Below are 20,709 nucleotides of genomic sequence, written 5' to 3' on the forward strand. Positions count from 1 at the left end.
CACTTTCCTTATTACAACTTGTGTTTTCTTAATCTGGAGTTTTCTTAGTCCAGGCTTCAGGAAATCACTTCTGGAACTGTAAATGTATACAAGAAGTTCTCTCTTTGGACATTTTTTCTCCCCCTGGGAAGAGTCCATTCTTTCCATGAGATTCTCTAAAAGAGCCATGAATCAAACAATATGGAATTGTCATATATTCCTTCTTCATAGTTTTATCTACTCTCAATATTTCAATACCAAATAAATATCGATGACTTTAAAACCTATATTTCATAGCCTCCTATGAGTTTTATTTTGATTTATCAGAGTGTTTGCCAGATCTTTCCTTCTTTGGACCAATAACACAAGCCCACCAATCCAAAGTTTAAATTCACGATCTTTCATTCTAAATCTTGCTTACAAGACACCATCCTCATTGGTACCATCAACATCTACTCAGTTAACCAGGATGGAAAACAGAAAATCATTTGATTAACTCTTACGTGTCATTTAAGACAACTCAAGTAGCCCTTGCTTCAGGGAGCCCCTCTAGATCACCAGGCAAGGAGCTTGTTCTGTTTTGAGCTCTCATAGTACCCTGTACATATCTCCATCATATGTAAATAATCTGCTTATTTTTTTTTGATTTCCCTCATTATCCCTCAAGATCCTTGAGAGGAAGTGACAATCTCTTATTTGGGTTTGTAAATTTAACATTGAGCCCAGAGGCCAATGCTCAGTAAATGCTTAGGAATCAATTAATAAAGAGGAGAACTGAGGGCTCTTCCATGAATATACATTATACATGGTTTCCTCAAGTTCAGATAGAGTGATAGTGGCTTGAAATATTCTGATTTCATGGCCCATGAAAGTGTGGAGGAAAGAGAGTTTTGTCCCTTGTGGCCTGCTAACATAAAATTATTTTAAAAGTCAGATCTTAATGTTGATTCTATGTCACTCAGTAGGAAGGGGATACCAACTGTGTAGTAATAGCCTACTGTCCTTTATAAACTTGAAAATCTTCCTGTCCAGAGGGGGGGAAATTCTATTAAGTTAAACATCTAAGTTTTAAAAAATAATGTTTTGCAGTCAAGTGATTAATAATTCACAGCATTTATGGCAGTTGGTGTTAGATACAGCATACAATTCCCGAGTTCTGATGGAAGCATAAAGAATAAGTAGAGCAATATTTTTTCCCCATTGTGTTCAAGACAAAAACACTTTTAAAATGGAAATTAATTGAAAAGTATATAGAATATGCCTCTCTGCTATAGTCTGGATACTCCTCTAAAACTCATGAAACTTAATTCCAAAGTCATATGATATTAGTATTTGGTGGTACAGCCTTTCACAGGTAATTAGAATTAAATGAATTCGTGAGGGTGGTGTTCTCATGACGGTGTGAGTGGAAGAGAGACAAAGCCGGCAAACTTGTTCTGTCTCACAGTGTGATGCCTTGCGCTGCCTTGGCACTCTGTAAGGAGTCACTACCAGCAAGAAGGTCACCAGATGTGGTCACCTAATTTTGAACTTTCCAGACTTTCGACCCATGATCCAAATAAACCTGTATTCTTTTTAAATCACTGGGTCTGTGGAATTCAGTTGAGTCATAGCACCAGAAAATAGATGGAAACACCACTATACCTATTTTTTAAGCCATTATAATTAGTTTTTCTGTACTTTGCAGCCAAATAAGTTAGAATTTTGTATCACTTCCTTTCCTCAAGGGCTAAGGGCAAGGTAGTACTTTTTCCTATTCTATGCAATGTAGGGAGCATTTTAGAGGGAGTATGGTGTTGGTCAGAAGGGGAGCCTGACATCTCACCCTGGCTGTTTGCTAAGCTGTAGACACTTGTCTGTCTCTTTGCCACCATGGGAGCAGAGCCCAGTGCAGAGTCTAGGGAGAGGCTACCTGTGACTTCTGGAGTCTGAAGCCAGAGATTGGGTCTTGGCTGTAGCATGGAAAATCCTAACATCAAGAGGCTGTGTGGAGATGCCCCTGAAGATAGACCAGTGGAAGAGGCTGCAGTGGGAGCGTCCTATACAGCTATATTTTGGAAATAGAGGCACAAGCTTTTTCACTGGTTAACTGGACACTGTGATAAGAAGCAGGTTTACAGGTATCTTGTAAAAACTCTGTCTAAGAAGTTTGAGATCAGTGACGATGCCCGACCCACACAAGGCTGAATGGGATATAACAATAGAGGAGAGAGGTGAGAGTCTGATGGGAATGGTGTTGGAGTTACCTTGTTTCAGAGTGTGTTCTTTCCCTCCAATTTCTTCCTCATCCCCTACCCTGCTCTACTTGTTGAGAGTCTAGAAAAAACAAGTTAGCATCAGGGTTGGCAAAGGAATAAGGAAGACCTAGATAACAATTGAAAAACTAAAAGTTGCCATTTGTGCAACAAAATACTTCAGTTTAGTTAATTTTTGAATAATAGAAATTTATTTCTCCTAGTGGTGGTGTCCAAGATCATAATTTTATCGCAGTCTAATTTGCACTATAATAAATATTACCGTGAATTCTTCATATAAGTGATCCCAGCCAAGGCATAGAGAAAATCAAAAACAATGCAAAGGGTAAATAATCAGATAAGTCACAATAAATAGGGAAAGTAGATGATGATGGTCATGGTGATGGTAATGATCATGATGATGATGTTGCTTTATGGGATTTAAGTATCTAAAAGACAGACACATGACAAAAATGGAAAACTCTGGAGAATGAAATCACATTTTTCTAAAATCCTTGCATTGTATCAGGGTAAAAGTCAAGGATATATGTTTTATTCCAGGATAACTTATAAAAGAATAGTAAATATAATAAAAAGATCTGAGTAAATGAAATAATATAAGATATTTAACCAAAACAAGGCAAGAAATAAGAGCAAAGGGAACATGGAGCTTGGGCAGGTGGAGAAAGGTGCATGGCAAGATAGTAGATTTAAACCCATGTCTATCAATAGAGGCACTAAATGAAAAGACTATAATTAAAGACAAAAAAATTGCAAGTCTTATTTTTTTGCAAGTATTATTTTTCTAACTTTACAGATGGCACCCCAAACTGAAGAACCATAAAAAAGGAAAGAAGTCAAAACCTTTATGTTGTTTATAGTAAGCCACTTAAAAAATGAAAATGTAGAAAGGTTTACAGGGAAAGGACCACAAAGATATTCTCTGTGAACATTAACCCAAAGAAAACAGTGGACCAAGCAAATCTTAATGGCAAAAAGAATTGGTAGAGAGAGATTTTAGTGATAAAATGGTTAACCTGCCAGGAAGTAACACTGATAAATTTGCATAGATATAATACATCTTTCTTAAAAAAGTAAAAACTGATAGGTCCCACTAGATGCCCTTCAATAGATGAATGGATAAAAAAAATGTGGCATTTATACACAATGGAGTATTACTCTGCATTAAAAAATGGCAAAATCATAGAATTTGGAGGGAAATGGATGGCATTAGAGCAGATTATGCTAAGTGAAGCCAGCCAATCCCTAAAAAAACAAATGCCAAATGTCTTCTTTGATATAAGGAGAGTAACTAAGAACAGAGTAGGGACGAAGAACATGAGAAGAAGATTAACAGGGATGAGAGGTGGGAGGGAAAGCGAGAGAGAATGGAAATTGCATGGAAATGGAAGGAGACCCTCAGGGTTATACAAAATTCCATACAAGAGGAAGTGAGGGGAAAGGGAGAAATAATACAAGGGGGAGAAATGAATTACAGTAGAGGGGGTAGAGAGAGAAGAGGGGGTAGAGAGAGAAGAGGGGAGGGGAGGGGAGGGAGGATAGTAGAGGATAGGAAAGGCAGCAGAATACAACAGACACTAGTATGGCAATGCGTAAATCAATGGAAGTGTAACTGATGTGATTCTGCAATCTGTATACGGGGTAAAAATGAGAGTTCATAACCTACTTGAATCAAAGTGTGAAATATGATATGTCAAGAACTATGTAATGTTTTGAACAACCAACAATAAAAAAATAAAAAAATTAAAAATAATAAAAAAAGAGAAATAGACAAATCTAATATAGTTTTAGGTAATTTTATTTATTTATTTTTTGGGGGTACTGAGGATTGAACTCAGGGGCACTCGACCACTGAGCCACATCCCCAGCCCTATTTTGCATTTTATTTAGAGAAGGGGTGACACTGAGTTGCTTAGCGCTTCAGTTGCTGAGACTGGCTTTGAACTTGCGGCTCCCTGCCTCAGCCCCCTGAGCAGCTGGGATTACAGGTGTGCACCACAGCACCCAGCAGTTTTAGTTAATTTTAATATACCTTTTTGGTAGCATAGAGTAAGCAGGAAAAAAATGAAGTCTATAGAACAATTGAAAGGCAGGTTTAATATATCTGACCCAATTGACATACACAGTACATTGCACCCAATAACTGCAGTGGATTCCAAAACAACAGTGGAGTCTCAATAAACCTCCAAATTTTAAATTCATCTAGGGCATGTTCTCTGACCACAGAGGAACTAAGGTTAAAAATCAGTTATCAACAGATAACTTCAAAGTCCCCAAATGTTTGGAAATTAAGCAATACAGCTCCAAATAAACCAAGGGTTAATGAAGAAGTCACAATGGAAATGAGAACTTAGGCTTTAGAAGGAGGATAACTATGATTGTGCTCATATAATAACTATAGAAGTCAAAGTCAAGTAGCTAACCCAAGAAAATGGAGCAGAATCTTTCCTTTTCATTCTGTATTACTGTTTCAAGGAATTTTATATCTGTGACACAGAAATGTTGTGGTATTGCTTTTTAAGTGTTTTGAAATTCGGTGTATTAATCTGGTAGGTCAAATGGTCAATTTAGAGATGCTTTCTAGGACAATAATGGGTGATGTCGGAAACATTGAACTCTGTGCTCAGAAGTAGCAGTGATATTTCTACCAACCAAAAGATCTGTCAAATGGCCTCAGTCCTCCTCTTTTATCATTTATGTAAAATGTTACTCTTCCCTGGATGAAATCTGGCAGATGTTTAGGAGCACGGGGAAGCACTGCAAACCAGTATTTAACCAACCGTACTGTGCAAAGTAATTAAGAATCCTGCTATCTGTTTCCTTGAATATGAAGGAAAGGGATAGATAAACAAAATGAGACAAACTAGACGTTTTTGTGTTCCAAATAAGGGTAAAGATGGTCTTTTAATGAAAACAATTTTTTTTAAATGTGCCAATTTTCGAGAGATTGTTTCTTCATAGGGAATATTACATTATTAAATAATAATAATTATGTCAGTAGATAAAGAAATGGAAGGTGGTGTTCTCTGCTTCTCCTTCTATCCCTCTGTGGAAGATCATAAGCTCCCAATCCCACATGCATTCAAAGCTCCTCACATTGGAGACCCTAAGAAGCCCAAAAGGTCAAGTAATTTTAAGGCTATATGTCACTGTGCTCCGAGGGCCACAGTCTCCTATCCCAGATTGTCACAAATTAAGTGTCATAGATTAATCAAAGAGTTAATTTAAATGAGTCAAGGAGCTCAGTTTTATTTTTTTCCTTCCAGAGCCCCACAGCTTTAACCTTAGAAGCAAACTATCAACCCATCAGCAGCAAAACACTCTGGCTTATATTGGAAATGTAAAATTCTTCCTTGATGTTAGGATGAAGGGGCTCATAAAACAAACTTCATTCTTTCTCGAGTAATTGGCTTCCTGCTGACAGGAGCTCTAAAGAGATGTCTGACAAGTGTTGGAATCAGCGTCTGGTGCCCTTCCTGTGTGCTCTCCCATGGTCTGTTTGTATTTCCTCTTGTTAGCATACCCTTCACTAGCTAAAGACAAATTTGGATTTGCAATGCCTTCTTGTACGGACCTGGAAGTGATTTGTAGTTGTACAGAGTTCTCGTGCTTTTGTCACTGTAAAATGTATGGCTAGGCGAGGACATGTGAGACTGTGAGGTCCTCCAGTTCTGGGGAGCCCCCAGGGGCCTCAGGTTTTTGACCTTTTCCTGTTCTGTTGTTCTTTGGAATGCTCTGGCAGACTCACTTGGATTTTATAAGAGGTAAAGGGTAGTTTTAATTTCAGTGATCTGCCTCTTAGCCTGTAATAGAGCACAATTTCATTCTTCTCTCAGAGTACAGTTCAAACCTTCTTGAAGTGATTACTCGAGGCAGGGGTGGATATCCCAGATCCCCATGGGCTGCGGAAGCATCTCTCTCGGGCATATACTAACAGGTAACTAAGTCAAAATAAAAACATTTCTGAGGAAGACTGCCATGTGAAAGCAATAATGGGAAGTACTCAAATTCCTGGGTATCCCAGCTCCCTCGGTCGAGTCAGGGATCAGGATGCCCTGGCTGAAGTCATGGGTGGGAGAGAACTCAGAAATACGTTTGTGCATCTATCTTTATAATAGCACACCTTCCTGATTCTTGCCTAAGACTAAACTGTCAGGATTATGGGGATAAAATGGGGGGTTCCTATCAAATGCCATGAAGAGTTAAGGGGGAGGAAATTACAAATACCTTCTTTCTTTAACTCGTCAATTGAGAAAGTTTTCATTTAAAATCTGTGACCAGAATGTAGATATTAAAGATATAATGTAAGGTGGCAAGTGTAGGAGACTCTATTCCATCAAGGCAGGATTGAATCTCATGCAAATCAGTTGGGATACTTTATTAACAGCTTAGTTCTCCCGTCTTCTTGTCCTATGACCTAATTAAAAAAGAAGTCACTTGATCTTTCTGCTCCTGTTTCTCCATGTGTAACCTGAAAGGTTTGGGTAAATGTTAAGGAATCCAGGAGCTTGTGAATTATTCCTAGAGCACTTAACAGATTTGGATTAGTGAGTTGCAGGTAGCCAACATATATGGGTAGGGTTGATATTCTAAATATTTAGCAACCCTATAGCAGCAGAGGCTTGGTATAATAACTGGTAGTTTTGTACTTGTGCATGCTAGGTAAATAGCAACTACACCCATGGGAAAGGATCCTTGGACTCAAATTGCCAAAGCAGGAAAGACCTTAGAAATCACCAGTCCATCTTCTTGATTTTACAGGTTGTTGAGTCTTTGTTTGAAGTAGCACATTATGTTATTGAAAAAAAATGCTGCAGAAAGATGACACAAATGCATAGGCCTTAGGACCCAACTGTGATAGATTGTCATAGTAATGGCACCAATGAGTCCAACTTCCCTCTTTCCACACACTTTCTTAGTCCCTTCCACATTGACTCTGGGCTTGGCTCTGTGATTTGTTTTGGTAATGAGACATTAGCATATGTGATAGAAGCAGAAGCTTAACAAATGCTTGCTCCTTAGGGCTTGTCCCATCTTTTGTTACTTTTGGAATACAGTAACTGTGTGAAGAAGGCTTCTGGCCTGTTGGTGATGGGTGGCCTAGCTGACAGCCAGCACTCTTCACCAGACTCAAGAGTGAGGCTTAGACAAACAAGTTGCATTTGAGCTGACAGATGAGTATAGCAACAAGAGCAACCTCAGATGAGACCAGAAAAGGTACCACCCATCTAAACTCAGCCCACATTGCTGATCCACAGAATCAGAGAAAGTAAAATGGTGGTTATTTGAGCTACTAAGTATTGGATTGGGTTAATAAATAGCAGTAGATGCTTGAGAAATTGAGAAAAAGAACTCCAAATTGGAAAAGGGCATTCTGAGGGGTGGGGTAGTTGATGGGAGGACAGAGTGGTGGTCTCCTCTGCTTTCCTCCTTGAAGGAAGGATTGAGGACTTGGATGTAGTCTCTATAAACTGATCCCTTGCCTCCAAGATGGTTCAAAGTTGCAACTTCTTTCTTGTCTTTTTGTTCAAGCATGCCTAGTTTCAGGAAACAAACAAACAAACAAACAAATATAGTTTGTCCTAATCTCTCTCAGTGAGGCCTACAGGTGGGGTTTCCTGCTTATCCAAGCTTCTGCCATCATTTTTCTTTTCAGAATGTAATGAGGAACAGTTGATCTGGCCTATTCTTGTTAATTCAGTAAATGGGTGCTAGAGAGTAATTTTATAGAATATTATGAGAATAAAAAGGATTCTTGGGAAAAGGTGAGAAGATAAGATTTTTAAAATGACTTGAGAAACACTGATCTTTATGTCCAAATAGAACCTGCAACCATCTTGCTTACAATGCTGCTTTGAGACAATAAAAAAAAAATTCATTTTGTCATTGCCCTGCAGTTGATATCTTCCCTCTGGCAGCCACAAGTCAAAGAATTTATATAAAACAAAGCCCTGCAGACTTCTGCTTTTTAAAGAGAGAGTGAGAGATAATTTTTAATATTTATTTTTTAGTTCTCGGCGGACACACATCTTTGTTTGTATGTGGTGCTGAGGATCGAACCCGGGCCGCACGCATGTCAGGCGGGCGCGCTACCGCTTGAGCCACATCCCCAGCCCCTGCTTTTTGTCATAAATGACTCTAAAACTGGAAGATATGGGAAGCAACTGTTTTCAGGTATTGAACAACAAGCAACACAATCCCCAAGGGAAGAGAAAATCTCCTTCAGTATTCATCCAACTCTCAGCGTCTGTTTCCAATGGTACATGGAAAGCTGGAGTCCACACAAAGCTGAAGAGGAGAAATAAGGGTCCAGGGTTACTTAAGTGATTGGAAATTGTGCCAAAAGGAGTTTGTGCTGGGTGGTAAGAGATGGAAGGAAGAAGTCTCTACATGGGTTGCTATGAGCTCATAACTGAGGACTGGGTGCGTATGTGCAGGCAAAGTCACAGAGGTTTGCTGCTGTGGGACTCTGTTAGAATGGAGATGCCAGAGATGGAACATTGCTAGAAGATGATGGAGTTTTGACTCAACCTGAAGACAGTTCTTCTTAACACCCCAGGCTCTGCATTTGAGCCTCCCAAAAGGTTGCCCCATAGAAGAAAGAACTATGTCTTGGGTTAAGATCTATTCTAAACCCATTCTGATAAAGCCTAAAAAAATAAAAAGTTTTGACAAGATCTACAGAGGCAACAGAGTATGGAGATGAATCTACTTGAATGAGAAAAACTAGGGCATCTCACAGCCTAAAATCCATAGCAAACAAGTTCAAATTTTCAGTAATTTCAAATTTGAAATTTCAGTCAGTAATTTGATTGGCTTTCAAAAACATCATGAGAAAAGAAAGTTATAAATAATGACCCTACTTAACATAAATGCAATCCCCCCAATTTGAGCAAATGAAACCCAGTAATATTTTTAAAAAGATAGTAAACATATCATGACTATGTGGGGTTGATCCTAGGAATACAAGGCTGGTTTAACATTTACAAATGATATAATTTATCACTCTACAAAATAAAGGAGAAAATAATATGATAATCTCAATGAAGAAAGAAAAATTTCTCAGCAAATTAAGAACAAAAGGAAACTTTCCAAAATCAATAAACATCGTATTAGTATTAGATGTATCTATATAGCAAATATCATAGTTAATAGTGAAATACCAAATGATTTCCTCTAAGACCAGGATATGGCAATGATGCCTACTTTCACCACCTTTTCCAATATTATACTGGAGGGGCTTGCTAGTGAAATAAAGAAAGACAAAGAAAAAAAGAGATAAATATTGAGATGGAAGAAATAAGATTATCTCTAATCACAAATGGCATAGTTATCTATATAGAAAAGCCTAAGAAGGCTATACAAAGAAACAAGCCAAATTAGTGTATAAATTTAATAATGTCTTAGGCTACACTCAAGTTAAAAAACATCTTTATTTCCATACGTTAGCAACAACCAACCATTAAATAAAAAATTTAAAAAGACATTTAGCATAGTATCAAAAACATAAAGTACTTTTAAATAAATATAACAAAAACCTAAAATTCTTGTGTATTTAAAACAGTAAATTCCTGTAGGAAAACATTTCAGTATTCTAAAATAAATAAATAGATATACCATATTTACAGATTGGCTGTCACAATATTGTTTAGATGTTCATTTTCTCCAATTTGGAACACAGACTCAAGGCAATCCTTACCTAAATCTCCAGAGTCATTTTTCTAGAAATTGAGAAGCTGACTTTAACATTTACACAGAAATCCAACAAATCAAACAAACAAACAAAATACCCTAGATTAGTCAAAGCAATTTTGAAAAGAAATGTTGGAGGATCTATACTATCTGGTTTCATGATTTTCTAAGAATGCTACAGCAATCAAGACAATATGGAATTATCAGAAGTTTAGGCATAGAATCAGTGAAACAAAATAGAAGATTCAGGAACAGACTCACACATATATGATCAATCAATTTTGAGAAAGACAACAGGATAGTTTAATAGGAAAGAGAATTTTTATTTTTAACAAACAGAACTGTAACAACAGATATCCATAAGGGAAAGTATTAGCCTTGATCCCCTACTCTGTATCACATAGAAAAATTAATTTAAAATGGGTCACAGATAGAAAAGTCCAAATTAAAATTTCAAGTCTCTAGGAAATAAGGCAGAAAAAAATATCTGTGTAATCTTAGGATAGGGAAAGATTTCTTAGGATAGAAAAAGTACTAATCATCAACTTCAAAGATGATAATTTGAACTTCATCAAAATAATGAATTTCTTCAAATTACACCATTAAAAAATGAAAAGGCAATCCGTAGTCCAGGACAAATATTCACAATGCTTATATCTGACAAAAAAACTTGTAATCAGAATATACAAAGAACTCCTACAACTCAACAATAAGAATACAAAAACCCTATTAAAATGGGAAAAAGATTTAACACTTCACAAAAAAAATACAAAGAACTTTTGCACCTTAATAAGAAATCAATAAGAAGACAATCTATTAAAAGGGAAACACACACACACACACACACACACACACACAGAGAATTCAGGAATTCAGAATGGTCCACGATGACATGAAAAGATGCTCAATAGTTTTATTCATCAGGGAACTGAAAATTAAAATCATAGCAATATATCATTTCACACTTATCTGAATGTGAAACATTAGGAAAAAAACCTCTAAGTATCAAACGTAGTTAAGATTGTGGAGCAACAGGAGGGTTCAGACATGGATGGTGGAACATGAAATGTCACACCATTTTGGAAAATATTCTGGTAGTTACAAAATTAAGCATATGTGATTTACCCCAGCAATTGCACTTGTTGGTATTTATCCTCCCTCTCTTCAAGATAAAAAACATGTCCACCAAAGTGTTGAATGCTAATGTTCACAGGCACCTTATTCATAAGAGTCTAAAATTGTAAACAGCTCAAATGTTCACACAGGTGAATGGGAAAGGATGGTATAGTCATATGGTGGAATACTGCCCAGTAACAAATGAACAACAGATAAGCAGAGGAAAGGGAAACACACGGAACATCATGGATGCATCTAAAAAGTATGGTACAGCAAGGAAGAAGACAGATACAGAGAACTTGTTCGATTTCATTTACATAAAAATTGAAAACAGGTCAAACCAATGTATAGTGATAACATTTAGATCAGGGGCTTCCTGGGGTGGGATTGATGCAGATTAGCATTGAGGGAACTTTCTGGGGGTGATACAATTATTCTAAATCTTGATTAAGGTGGAAATTTTATGGAAATACATACTTGTCATACTCCATTGAGCTGTACCCTGATAATATATGCCTTTTATGCTATGTAAAACTTGATTAAAAATGAATAGCCTTTAATAGTAAAAATTACCAAACAACAACAAAAATAAAGCCTAGAGTTATTCCTCTTTGAATGAGTCTTTTTATTGAAGGAAAATAATTTATTACTTACTTCCAAATAGTTATAGACAATATAAAATATTGAATAGTAATATCATTAAATTTAAGGAGTGTGCAAGTTTCAATTCAAATACAACTATTATTAAACCTTTTCACATTAGCAAATTTAAACTTCACAAAAGTAGGAGACAGGCATTAACTACCTCATTTCTATATTAAAGAAAATGAGCCTCAGAGAGGTTGAATAGCTTGCCTAGAGTCATCATAAATTAGAAGATTGGAGTCAAACCCAGATATTTTGGCACTAAATTCAATGATTTCCCCTGTACTATGTTGTTTCTCTTCTCATGCATCCCTTTTAAAATATTTTCACGAACCAAAGATGACAATATCCTTTCCATTTCTAGGCCTTAAATTGCATTTCCTTTGATGTTATTAGATTGAAAAAGGCACTGAGTTTTTTTTTCCCTGAAATCTTCTCAATCTCTGGCTTTCCAGAGGTGCTGGGATCTTTATCTTCCTTGCAGGAGGTATGGAATCTTTGAACAATCAAATTAGGTTGAATCTCATGTTAGCATTTTCTCTTCCCAACCTGCATTGCTGACAAAGGTAGAAATTGGTACAATATTTCTGCAGAGCAATTCAGCAATACATATTAAAACTCTTAAAATGTGGCATATCCTTAGATTGAGTAATTCACCTTCTGGCAATCTATTCCTAGGAAAGCATTAGAGATGTGTGTATGGATATGTGTATAAGAATGTTCATCCTAGCATTACTAACAATAACAAAAATTAGAAACAAGCTAAATGACTGCCCCCCCCTATTATTCTGTCTCTTCTTTCTCAGCAACAAAAATCCTGGTTTGTGAATAGGTATGTGGCCAGTGACTAAAGCATTAGATGTCTCTGCACTCCCTTATAACTATTTCGTGGCTATTAGAAATGTGTATGAATTCTAGAAATCTCCTTGCAGGGCCACACTTTTCTTTGAAATGTTTCCTTCCAGATTCCTAGATTGTGGATGTGATGGTTGGGTATAAAGCACACACATTTTGGAACATGAGTCATCACACATGTGGGACAGTGAGATACAAAGAGTCTGAGTCCTGGCACTATGAGAATCACCCCACAAAAGCCTAAATTAAGTTTGCATGACTGAAAATAAACTTTAATCTAGCTGAATCACATATAGTATCTGCATATGAATTTTCTGTCCCCCCACCCAAAATTGAATCCTAACACTTAACCTGTTCAGTAGCAAAGGGATGGTTAAATGCATATGGTCTATGCATAAAAAAATTCCAAGGAACTTTTCAAACGACCTTATACAAGAGCATTTATTTATCTATTTTTGTTCTAATTAGTTATACATGACAGTAGAGTGCATTTTGAAACATCATACATAAATGGAGTATTTATTAACATGAAAGAGCTTACTATAGGACTAAGAAAAAAAAGAACAGGCCACATTCAAAAGCAAGGATAAGTTCTTTGCAGGTATATGCAAAAACAAATAGTTTGTTAAATACGTAGGTATATTTGTGTGCATGTATGTATCTCTATAAATGCATATTGTGCATACACATATGTTTATTTATTTATAAAATGTTCCTCCCTAATATATATGACTAAAATGTTGACAGCTATTATGTTTTAGTGTGGAATTTTAGATATATCTATGTTTTTAATATGAGGTTTTCTTTTTCATATTAGGCATGCATTAAATTAGTTATAAAAATGAAAGAATACCTCTTCAAAATAATGCACGTTTAATTGTGATTTCTAAAGAAAAAGCTATGCTAACATACACAAAGAAAGGAGAAATTAGTATGGAATGAGACTCGTCCCTTTACCGTGTGCATTTCATAATATATGCTGCGATTGCATATTTTCTTATGTCGATGCATGAATACTTATGATTACTCTTTAAAACTCTAGGCAAGGCAATTATTTAGAGTATATACTTTATAACTCCATTTCCAACAGAATGTGAAGCCGAGGGACATTCTAAAGATGACATCTAGCGGTTGCTGTGGTAACCTTACAGACTGCATTTTAGAAATCTTTTATGTAAGTTTTTAGCATTGGAATTGACTTTACAACTCAGGAAAAAGGCAGTAACTGGTGGCTATTAACCCTTACAAACTGTATTTGTGATTATACTCAGCTTTAAAGAGAACAGGGGAGTCACCATGGAGGTGTGTAAGAATAGCTTTAAAATGATTAAAGGAATCTAAAACCTGTGTTAGAATTTTCCTGACAATCTTAAAGAACTGTCATGCCAGATAATAATTAAAGCTCATATTTATTCTAGAGCACTTGCTGTGCAGCAGGCATCATGCTGAATCCTCCATAAACACTGTCTTGTTTACTTCTGATCTCCAACTGAAACCTTAGAATAATCCTGCAAAGTAATACTATTGCTATTTGACAAAAGACAACAAAACTGAGACTTAGAGAATTTAGGAGAATTGTCTAAACCCATATTGATAGGACATGATTAGAACTCATGTCATCTGTCTTCACTCTTAACCACTGCTTTATCCAGGTGCTTGCCCTGATACCTGGTCTGGATCTGTTCTACACATGCCCTTTAAAGGGAGACACAACGATCATTCAGGTTTGTCTGGTCTCATCTTAATCAGTGACACTTATTAAATAACAACCACATTGAACATGACGTTGTTGTGATTTCTGAAAGTCTGATGTCCCCTTCTTATGAAATTATGGTATACAATCAAGCTTACAAGAATAATTGTGCGCACCACACATTAATTTTGAAGCCTACCTATAAGATAAGGTAGATGGCTAAATGGGGTAGGTCTAATAAGTGCAGTAGGAGAGTTGCATCAGCAATGAGTAGACACTTCCCAAAGACCTGGCCTTTGAATAATATCTAAATTCTCGCTGTTGGGAGGGCAGAACTGGAGGTGCTACAGTGCTGTAGCACTGTTTAAAATGCAGATCTAAGACCCTACTCCAACCGGCTGGATCAGAATCTTCATTTTAAGAAGATCCTCAGGTGATTTCAGGCACATTAAGGTTTGAAAAACACTGTTTTAAAGACTGTTTTTGTATAGCACTCAACAGCATTTGTAGAAGGAATTGCATTGAGGTCACAGGACAGCATGAGCTAAGACACTGTGGTGGGAATGAATGATGCAGTTCCAGGGAAATGTGGAACCTCTGGTGGAACCATACCTTAAATCAGAAGAAGGAGAGTTGTGGGAAGATAGGGCTGAATTCATGGAGGGGCTCTTCTTGTTCTAGAAGTAATGAGTATAACTAAAAGTTTTTGATCTGGAAATGATGTAATGGTATTTTTTATCTAACAACCCCTTAAAATTTATAAAGTATTTAAAGTTTGTGATAAATTTGGAATTTAACCTTTGGGTAAAGTGCTGCTCTACAGCCTTCACATCACCAAAAGGAAAAAAAATCTATTATTAATAGGTATTCAGTTTATAGCGGTTATTAAAAGAGAATGGTGCAGACCCTGAAAGCAATCAGAATCACTTGAGAATTCTACACCTATCACCATTCCCCGACAGGGGTTTGATAGTTAAATTGATCTAAGAGATTTAAAAGCCCACATGGCCTTGTCCTTCATGAGAAGATGGAACAAGAGATGACGTATTGGCTCACTGTTTTTTGGATGGGTCAGGCTCTCCTTTGCTCTCTCAGTCTGAGAAGGGCCCCAAATCCCTTCCCTAGGGCTCTTTTGATGTGAGAGACAGAAGCTATTTTGTAAACCTGTCAGCTGTCCTGAATAAGGGAGCCAAGAACAAGAGAAACAGATAAGAGGTGCATCTCAGGCTTGAGGGGGGGGGGCCTTGTCTGCCTTGAATTAAAGGACAAGGGTAGAGGATTTTGGAAGGGCGGGTGAGTCAACTGAATGGAATCTTCATCTGCAGGCTGACAGCAGTGTTACAGACACAAAATGAGTCAACAGAGACATCCAATGACTGGTTGAGAAACAAAGACAAGGAACGGATAAGTACCACTGGACACAGAATGCTTCAAATCAAGGGTGAGTGCATTTATCAGAACAAGTGTCTCAGAGGGAAAGGTAAATAATCCAGATTTCTGCTCCTGAACTTGGTCCTGGCTAACCAGGATTTTTTTTTTTTTTTTTTTTTTTTTTTTTTTTTTTTTTTTTTGCCACCAGTGGGCAACTTAACCAGTTTCCTGAAGGAAGCTCACAGACTGATGCAATCACTGAGTCCTGCAACAAGCCAGATCCTGGGAGGATTTGCACCATTATCTGTCAGGAGTAGGTGAGATTCCTCATGATCTGCCAACCTGTGTGATCCATTGAAACCTCACTCACACATCTAATCAGAGATAACTGCAATTAAAAAAAAATAACACTTAGAAAAGGGAAACCTTCACCTAATGGTCATGATCCATAGCATGTCTTGTTGGCCAGGAGATGCAAGGACTTCCTACCCTGACTGAGGTACATGTTCTGAGGTCAGCCATTGTAGCCTCCTTAGATCCTGGTCATGGTGATGGTATTTCTTGACCTTTGTCCTGTGTGACCACATGGGAGCTGGGCATTAGGAACAATATTTCAAGGGTTTCACCAAGATCACAGGCCATTTTTAAATTTGGGGTTCAACGCTATGAGCGTCCCCCCATTTTTTTGACAGGATAAATGTTTAGTATTTGCACTTATCAACTCCACAATCAAAGATGGGGGAAGAATTTGGATTTACTCCTGGCCTAGGGATTCCTACTTTGAGCAACAGGTTTGAATTTTTTCAGTTTAAGACTTCCATCTGGGTCCTGTCGGAGACACTTAGAGCAATTTTTTTTTTTTTTTTTGGAGTGGGAATCACAGCTAATATGTCCCTTTGCTTGTAGCCTTCATTCTAAGGTATGGATTTTTACTGTGAGGCTATTGTCATTTTTCCTCAGTTAGCTATGCCATACATACTATGCCATAGTTTGGAAGTGAATGTGGGGAGTCTAGTCTTGTGAGGCCTCACTCTTCTTGATTATTTTTGCTTTTATTTTCTTGCACTATCTTGAGTTTGATGGGGAAATTTTTGCCTTATCTACCAAGATTCTCAACTCTTAGCCCTCTTGTTGACCTCTGTCCAAAGAGTCTATTTTAGTGATATTATATTTTTGTCTTTTTCTGTTTCAGAGGAACCAATGTTAGGTTGAAGACTATCTTTTTTCTTATAAATGTAGTCAAGCCCTCCTAATCTCTGACCTCCTATTCTCTGGCTTTAATAGACACATGATCTGAGTCCCAGAATAGAAGTGGCAACTTCCCAGCAGCTGTGCAAACATACAGCAAGAATGCAGGTCAACCTTTCAACTTACCATCTGTAGGTCCCCACTGACCTCTTCCATGTATCCCTTCAACTAATTTACTCAGGCTAGGGTCTGTTACTGATAATTTCAGAGAAGCAACTAACTACTGATTGGCTTCAACATAATAGTGGAACTCATTGTTTTATGTCAATGGAAAGTTAAGTAAGTGATCAATAATGGCTGGATATAAGTGCTCAATGCTATCTTGGCTTTTTTTTTTTTTTTTTTTTTTTTTTTTTTGCAAAACGTTGACTTTACTCTCAGTAAAGCACTCTAAATCTAGTGGTTTCACATCCCAGTTTATATTTTCTGATTTTGGCAACTCTCTGAATGACTTGAGTTGGGACACTTTGCATCTGCCTAAATCAATCACTGAAGCTAGTGGGATGAAATGTTCTAATTTGGCTAAGCGTGGGTCAGGTCACCTTCCTAGCTTCAAGGGTGGGGAGTCTATCTATCCTACTTACATGGATGGACTTGGTGAACAGATGGCTTCTCAAAAGAAATCTGGAAGCTGAGCAGGCAAAAACAAGTGTCCTACATTTCTTGATTGGTCAGTATTGAAGCTAACCCAATACACATGTTACAGTTTTATAACATGTGGCAGGACCAAAGTCTCAAGTATTATTCAATAAGTTTCATTTATTATAGAAGTATCATATAACCATTCTAGACACCAAGCCTATGGTTCTTCAGTTTTCTACTTTTGAATTCAAATGATCTTATGTGGTAGTTCACAGAAATGGTATAAGCTGGGGGGATAATAAATACACCTTTAACGAAATAAATCACAATATAATGTGCAAATGCCTATAACAAAGAACACAGTTGTCTTTTGAGATTCCACAAAGTGTTAAGCATTGAACTTCTTTTTCTTCCTATATTTTCTTATTTAAATTTCAAAGCAACTCTTCAAAGAAGGCATTCTTACCTAAAGACATTGAGGTTTTAAAAGAGGAAATTCTTCTGTTTTTGGTCATTTAGCTAATGAGTATGAGGAACCATTGGGAATTCTATTTGGAAATACTGCTTTTTTTTGTAATTAGGAGATTTGAGAAAGTGTGACCATTTTTTTTTGTTTAAAATAACGTATTTGTTTTTCATCTTTTCAACCCCTTAGAGCTTATCTGTCATGAAGTTCTACCAATTTTTCCACTGCAATGTTCCTCAGATCTTCTTGCAATACTTCTTCCTACTCTTTGTTCAGGCTTTTGACATCTTGTACCTAGATTGCCAAGAAACTTCACTGGTCATCTCTTTGCTTCCAGTCTCTCTAGTTCATCTGGCTGCCCGGTAAGTTTTGAGGTAAGCAGAAGGTGTATACCATTCAATAATGGCTTAATAAGTCATTTAATAAATATTTATTCAGAGCCAATCATTGTGTTGGATGCTGATTTGAAGCTTTAAATAAAATGCAATTCCTTTTGAGAATTTCATCAATATTTAGGGAAGGCAATTAGATACATTATTTATTATAATAAAATACACATCAACAAGCTCTTGCTCCATAAACCACAGTGTTTTATCACTGCTGCTTTGGAAGTATTGACAATTTTTTACCTTAGCATCAAAGTCTTCCTCAATAGTGCCCCACATTTAAACTTGTTCTACATAATATCCTCCTTGAGCTATTCATTCTAGTCAACTGGTCTACTCGGTGCCTGTACTCCTCTGTGCCTGTACTTCTCCATGTCTTATTCACATGACTCCCGGGTTCTTTCCATCCCTGGCAATTCTAAGACTATAATCTAACTTTTTAAACTCTGAGATCACTTCTCATTTGTACTTGATATAACTGTGTTGTTTGGCACATGTGACCATCTCTGTATTCTGATGGTGAATGTTTAAGTATTTTCTTGTAACAAGGCTGTGTATTTTAGTGTATCACCAATATGTGATCAAATAGCTGAAAGTGCTGTAATTAGTGGTGGATACCAACATTTGTGCTGAGTAGAAAAAGAGGGGTTCAGCTTAGAGGAAAGTAGATGAGGATTAAAATAAGCACAGATAAAAATTGCTTCTCAGTCACTACTCTTTTTATTTTTTCCTTGCTTTACTGTATTCTCTCGTGTATATAGGTGTGTGTGGGACCCTCCTCCCTTCAGGGTGAGAGGGACACAAAGTTTGATCTTTTAGCCGATAACTGAAGGTCAAGGGGCAAAGTCAATCTCATTGCCTCACTTGGAATTTGAGGCATAGTTGGACCAAAACAGTAAAATGTTTTTCATTATTCATTTAATTTCCTTCATGCAGAGATATTAATAAAATCAGTAATTTAAATTAATAGTTTTATGTAGAATTTGGAGATTACATAGTTTTGATGATATCTTTATTAACATGATGATCCTTATGGGAAACTTTTTCTAAGTGAAGATTACACCATTCAGATGCTTATTTTATGTTAAGGGGAACTTGTGATTAGTGTTGATACTCTCTGGTGGATTTCTGTGATTTTTCTCTGGAATAAAGCACTTAAGTAGTTGATAAAATATCATTTGTTTCTATGCTATATTTGTAGATGGTATTTTGGCTGACTTCAGGGCTGAATTATTTTTCCTAAAATGATTTTCCAAAAAAGACCAGCAATTTACTAATAATTTTTCTTATAAATGGCTGCACAGTCAAGCCCTAATAACAAACTGATTATGTAATGGAGCAACAGGGAATATGAGCGAATGATACTTCTTATGAGATAATTTAAGACAATTTCTCTGTTTTGGAGGCTTAGCCCACTAATGATTGACTTTAATTTTTTCAAGGTATGATTTTCAAAAAGAAAAATACAAGGCTGTTAGGTTGATTTGTTTTCTTTCGAACAGATTTAATTGCTTCAATTTCTGAAACTAACTCCTTGAAGACAGCAGCATTGCTTTTGATAATACTTTACTCATTCAGCTTCAGAATGTTTGTTCAATTGAGAAACGAAAATGTGTCTCAGCATAGAACATAGAATGATTTTTTTTTTTTTCTAAATGACACTAAAACTGTTTCTGGCCTAGGGAAGTATAAGTTCAGGATCCTGTAAAAGTTGGTGCTTTCTCTGACACATGGACACAACAAGCCAGCCAAATTTGCTCAAGAGCAATTTCCTATGGCTTAATTTCCCCCAAAACATATATTATTATGTAAACAGGAAAGAAGAAAGTTTCAAGGGCACAGACACTATTCTGAATTAGAAAGCTAATTTCCCCTCCATGTTATAGATGAAAGTAGCTTTAGTTTATATTCAAGGTTCTCTCATGTGTAAAGAGAGGCACATTGATGTTATGTGTTCAGCAAAATAGAAAAATCTTTCATTTAAATGATCAGAATGTAAATCTTGTGTTATGCATCTGATATGTTGACATTTCGGGAATCCACTAGCACATTTTTTGCTCCCCCCACCCTCTGCCCCCAGGAACAAAGGTGAACTCTGGAGGGAGTTCACCAATTCCTCTCTTTATAAAAACGAACTGCACAAGAGGAACATATTGTTGCTTTATTTACATGTTGGTCTCCTCTTGACCCAGTTGTTTGTCTCACTTTATCTTTGACTCCAACAGAGATCAAAATATATTTTATGGACTTAGAGTGTGGCAATATGCTGGAAAATGGGAAAACAAGCAACATAAAGCAAATTTCTGCCATGGTGCCTTTAATATTGAGACAGATTTTTATCTAACAGAACCAAGAGAATGGAACATGAGAGTACCAGCAGCTTGGGGCTGTAAACATAGCTTCCGGATGACACATCCCTAG

Source organism: Spermophilus citellus (assembly GCF_964194105.1).
Source record: "Spermophilus citellus genome assembly, chromosome: 1".
Taxonomy (NCBI): Eukaryota; Metazoa; Chordata; class Mammalia; order Rodentia; family Sciuridae; genus Spermophilus; species Spermophilus citellus.